At 31.2% G+C, this 6,218-nt stretch overlaps 1 protein-coding gene across 22 annotated transcripts in view; it reads right to left on the bottom strand.

Annotated features, from left to right (window-relative positions):
* Positions 1 to 659: 659 nt before the first annotated feature.
* LOC106875208 (dual specificity calcium/calmodulin-dependent 3',5'-cyclic nucleotide phosphodiesterase 1A) overlaps positions 660 to 6,218 on the bottom strand; it is a 1,569,442-nt gene continuing 1,563,883 nt past the window's right edge. For all 22 annotated transcript variants that reach the window (XM_089364164.1, XM_089364142.1, XM_089364159.1 and 19 more), the window contains one exon: positions 660 to 6,218. This exon is cut by the window's right edge and continues 2,745 nt beyond it. The gene's annotated coding sequence lies outside the window, so the exon portion shown is untranslated.

Genomic DNA, 6,218 nt, shown 5'->3' with positions numbered 1-6,218 from the left:
AGCAAAACAGAATCAAGAAACAAAAAATATATATCGTTTTGGGAGGTTAATTAAAATAAACATTAATCATAACATTAGTAATATTGGAACCTGAGCTATAGGGCTGGAAGTTTTCACGTCAATAAAGTTAATACAAATAAAACTTTTTTTAATTATTCAATTGTAAACAAAATAAACATTAAAATACAAAGATAATTGATGTGTTTTTTTTTTTTGTGTGTGGAATATTGTTAGTAGCATAAAACACGTACAATAATATTCTTAAGTATTTGTTTCAAAAAACAAAAATGTAACATACCGTATCTATTATTAGTTTAAAAAAGATCAAAAGCTTACACAATATGGAATAAATGAGAAATTTGAAAAAAACAAACATAAGGAAAGAAGAAAATGTAAGATTCTAATGAATATCTAGTTATGGAAGAAATACCTATGAGCCATTATATGAGAAACAACTGAGTTTAATGATGTTGATCGTTAAGTTTGAGCTGATCAGTGTTTTCCTTTAACGTGTTGGAATGTTCTTAAAGTTAGTTTACAGTTTTCTGATAATGTATTTTGATACATAAATTCCTAGGAAATAATATTTTCAAGTAATTAACTATGTATTTTTTGTTTTTAATATTCTTTTTAAAACCTTCTAATATAATGATTTCAAATTTTTGCCGTAAGGGCAGCTTGGGGGAGGGGGGATTAAGTCAATTACATCGACCCCAGTACATAACTGGTACTTACTTAATTGACCTCTGAAAGGATGAAAGGCAAAGTCGACCTCGGCGGAATTTGAATTCAGAACGTAGCACCAGATGAAATACCATTAGACATTTTGCCCTGCATGCTAGCAGTTCTGCCAACACACCGCCTTAAGACCTAATAGAACAATTATATGTAAAAGAATAAGCTGATATAATCTAAAATAGTTCTATAAACAATTTCACAGTTCCAGAAGCCATGTATTCTGTAATGCAATGCAAGCTTGGCATTAAACAAAAATTTTTATGAATATGAATTAAATAATAATAATCTTGCTAGATTTTCAATTTTTTTCCTAAAATTCTGAGGTCAAATATTTTGAAAAACATTTCTAATGTTACTAACACCTAATTGTTGATTTTAATAAAATAAATTTGATGGATAAAATTATATCTGGTAGATAAGAGAATTAATTTCACATTATAATTTGTTGAGAATATAAATTTAATATAAATTTTGTATCACCGGGAGTTAGCTGGATGTCAGGACTTCTACTCAGTATTTTGTTTCAGACACCCAGTATAATTTCGTCCTGACAAGAATTAACTATACTATGCAAATTAGAATACATTCTGTAGATCTGACTGGTTTGGTAGATTCTATCATAATTCATTTTGAGATTAACTGAAAGAAAATAATCTGAAAATTGCAGGGTTTTAATTTTTCTAAATAGTCATTAAAAAAGAAATTAAGTTTTTCCTATGCTACTAATGTACACTAATTCATTTTGAAGAAGAAAAAAACTCTAAGATGAACTTCAAATAATACTCTTCTCTTTTCACTGGTTAGTTATTATAGCTGATAAAACTATATTTCATGCAAGTAAATATATAGACAGTGTTTCTTTTTCAATATAGGGTGCCTTGAAAGTGATGAGGTGGCAGAAACGTTAACACGCCAGGCAAAATGCTTAGCGGTATTTTGTCTGTCTTTACATTCTGAGTTCAAATTCCGCCAAGGTCGACTTTGCCTTTTATTCTTTAGGGGCCGATAAATTAAGTACCAGTTGCATATGTGTGGCAACACTTGGAATTTGCATCACCAGTCTGGAACCCCTATCTTGCTCAGGACATTGACCTCCTGGAAACTGTTCAGAGATGTGCAACCAAGCGAATACCCGCCATCAGGCATCTACCATACTCTGAACACCTTGCTTCCCTGGGTATAGATACACTGAAGCTCCGATGTCTGGTAACTGACTTGGTAAACACCCGCAAAATTATTAACCATCTTGCCAACAACGAACCTGAGAATCCTTTTGAATTCCATGTGTCTAACACACATGGGCATGCCTACGAAGTCAGAAAACAGCACAGCTCCCATGACTTTCGGAAACATTTTTTCACACTCAGAGTTACTGAAGCATGGAACAAACTACCTGCATCGGTTGTTAGTTGCTGAGACATTGCATCCTTTAAAACTTCCATGCTTTCTGAAATTCACCAACACTACACCTGATATCCCCTGCTCCATGCACATGCACACATGTATATCATAACTCATACACTGTTCACTTTCCTGACTTTTGTACATAATTCTATCTACTGTACATTGCACCTTTGATGAGTTGTAGTGCACCTGAGCACTATACACAATAATTTCATTATTATTATCATCATTAATGCATCAATGAAGACTGAATCTTTGGATTCACTTGGATATGTTGCCATTTTACTGGCAAATAAATCCTGTTAATTCTCATTTGTCATGCACTCAGGTTTTATAATTCAGCTCTTTCCAGGACCTCTGAGACAGTTTGGCATAAGTGAGCTTGGGGATCTGGCTTTAAGCTCCCTAGGCCCATGTGGTGGTATAAGTCTTTACTGTTGTGAGGGAAGGCAATGCCTATGATTCATTAATAGAGCCTCCGAGACTTTTGGAGAGAAGAAAGAAGATACACTTAAATAGAGTGGATTCTGCTAGGATACCCAAGGGCCAGATGATGGTGCTAAAATAGGCAACAGATTATGTCTGCCCCACCAAGCAGACCATGGCAGGATTTCAACTTGGAATTCAAAAACTGGCACAAATTCTGCAAGGGATTCTGTCTAATGTCCTTACAGTTCTGCTAGTTAACCAACTAGGACTGGTTCTATTTATTGACCCCCAACCCCCAAGAATGGAAGGCAAAGTTGACTTCGGCAGGATTCTAACTAGCAAACTAACAAGTCATGGCTATTAAAATATTTTACAAAGGTCTTTGCATGCTATTTAGTTTAACTTTTTTTAACTTAATTCTGATATTGATGTTTATGATTTCTCTTTAAAATGAGGCTTCTACAAACTGCAAAAATATTAACACTGCCAGTAAAGTTGTTGGAGGGAGCTGTGAAAATCTGCCTTCGTTTTTTTTTTTTTTCTTTTTTCCTTTTTAAGAAAACGAAACTTTGTGTATAGGAAAGAAAATTTTGAATTTGTAGTACTTATATGTTAAATACTTCAAAATAGTAGTTCATAGTTTTTAAAACATAAAGACTACAAACTAATTGCAGCAATTTTACAGTACTGCAATAAGTAGGATCATTAAAGGCAATATACAATTGATAATTTATTGATTATTAAGGACAGTGATGGAGATCATCCCATCTGAGACTCAAATCCAGATTCTATTTTTATTTGCTACTATTTTATATACAGACTGCCACAAAAACAACAATATGCTATCATATTCCCAAAAGCCTGTAACAAGTTCTAATTTTCTTTTTATTATATATATATTTTTTTCAATTATAAACAAGTAATTTAACAGATAATTAACTTACATTATATATATATATATATAAACATCCATTTAATGCAGATAGAATGTGACACATGAACTTTAGACATAACTATTTTCTATAACTCACTATAACTATAAGGAATTCAAATTTGAAAATATATGATTGAACAAATAGTATTTTTTTAAAGGAACTTTTTTCAATTTGTTTATTCATTTTAAATATCTGTAAAGGTAGATATTATAAAAGTAATCACTACAACTATAGAAGCGGATGAAATTTTTGGTTTTCTAAAGAGAATACAACCTAATGATGATTACTAATTTTGTGCAATTAGAGCGACCATCAACACATTTTACTACATGTGTTTCCCTAAAGTAAAGAAAATAACAGTTTATTGTTTAACATTTAAAATCACCTGTGTTAAAACAAAGTGTTTTGGCACAATCTATCTAGGAAATAATTTAACCATCACTTAATTTTGTTTTTCATAAAACTATTTTAGAGTAATACTTAAGATTGCTTGGAAACAAATCTATCATTGACATTACATATAGAAACAATATGTAATTCAAGAAAACTAGAAATTTAAACTTTCATAAGTTAAAAGCTTTAAAAATATTATTCATAAGACTTCTTATTTACAAATTAAATGCCAAATAATTAGAAGAGGTTACACTCCAAGGACCACTGTCATAGGAATTTACACATTTTTAGAACTTGATTCTACATGAATATAAACTTTCACAACAAAACCTAAATCATAGAACACACACAAAAATGTACTGTCTGAGAACTTCATAACAGTTAGGTTAATAACTTGTTTTCTGAATGAAAATTAAAATCACTGATATTTTGATGTGAAAAAGAAAATATATTATTATTCTCATTGTTGCTGTTCTCTATATCCATATTATTTAAACATTGAGCAGTTTCTCTCAAACTAAACTTTTATAAATTGCTATGAAATAATTTACTAATTTCTTCCTCACTTATGTAAAATTGAATGCAGAAGTTCAGATTTAACACTCAATAGAAATAAATTTCAATAATATATATATATAAGGTTACATCTAGAATGAGTGTATGTATGCCAGTGTGTATGTATGTATATATGTATATGTATGCATGAATTTACATGCAAGATAAATATCAATGCAGCAGTGATGTACCCTCTTTTGATACTTATTGTTTTTGAATCCTTGCTGATCACAGAACTGTTATAACCATTGAGGATTTGTGAAACTCAGATGAATAACAGAAAGAAATCACAGCACTTAAATAATAGTGTATATGTGTGTGTACTGATAATTTAGATTTTTTAATAATTTGCTATTCAATGTCTTGAAACTCAGTTGATTCATATAGTTTGCCTCAACGATGATTTATTTTTTTAAAAGATTTTAGAAAGGAGTAAAAAAAAAATTATAGTAAATACTACTTTATGTGTCATGAGATAAGGCCATTATATTTCGCTTGTGATGCTGGAAATAGGAATACATAAGGTTGTCTCCCTTGAATAAAATACAGTTAAATACTTTCTGTAAGCTGGCACACAAATGCTTGAATGAATGTTGATTATTATGAAATTATTATTCACAGTTGGAGACAGATTTAAATTTAAGAAAACACATGATTCTATTATGCACAATATCTATATTTCACCTGATTGTTACAACCATGAGATATTTATATCGTTTCGATTGAGGTATAGGGTGTGTGTGTGTTTAAGAGAGAGGGAGAGAAAAATAAAATACATTTTCAACTGTATTTGTTATGGTTTCAAAAGTAGTATTAGTGGTTTGCTTTGCTAAATGGTGTATTCAGATATATATCTATCTTCCAACTAGCATCTAGTTTCTGTTATATAAGTGCATGTATGCATGTACATATTAATTAATGTATGAATATGTGTGTGTAGAGAGAGAAAGAGAGAGAGAAATATATATGAGTGTGTGTGCATGTATGCACATTTGTATGTCTATACAAACACATACACAACTAAACAGCATATATATATATATATATATATATATACACACACACACACACACACACACACACATATATATATATATAGTGAAGATGTGTGGCTTAGTGGTTAGGGCATTCGGCTCACAATTATGAGTTCAATTCCCGGCGACGCTTTCTGTCCTTGAGCAAGACACTTCATTTCACGTTGCTCCAGTCCACTCAGCTGGCAAAAATGAGTAGTACCTGTATTTCAAAGGGCTAGCTTTGTCACATTCTGTGTAATGCTGAATCTCCCTGAGTACTACATTAAGGGTACACGTGTTCGTGGAGTGCTCAGCCACTTGCACATTAATTTCACAAGCAGGCTGTTCCGTTGATTGTATCTCAGCTGGGACCCTCATCATCGTAACCGACAGAGTGCTCCTATATATAGATATATATATATAAACTGTGTATGTGTGAATGTATGCATAAGGAAAAAAGGAGTGAGTTATAAACACACACTAGTCGTTGATTACAATTATTTATCACCATTCGTTATAAGAAATTTGACATTTTTGTTTTACAAAGTCATTGATTATCATTGCCAAGTTTAAGTTTTTCTTATTTCGACTGGAAAAGGCAATGGGCTTCACTTACATAGTTCATTATATTTCAGAAATTATTTATACTAAGAACTTCAAATTATCTAAAATGCAGGAAAAGAAAGGAAATAAACAACTTCTTACATTTCGATGATAATTTTGAAACTGTAATCAAAATGTTTTCATC

Source organism: Octopus bimaculoides, chromosome 1 (genome assembly GCF_046866305.1).
Source record: "Octopus bimaculoides isolate indiv1 chromosome 1, ASM4686630v1, whole genome shotgun sequence".
Taxonomy (NCBI): Eukaryota; Metazoa; Mollusca; class Cephalopoda; order Octopoda; family Octopodidae; genus Octopus; species Octopus bimaculoides.
The sequence above is the reverse complement of the archived record's forward strand: the minus strand, read 5'-3'. Positions and strand labels throughout refer to the sequence as shown.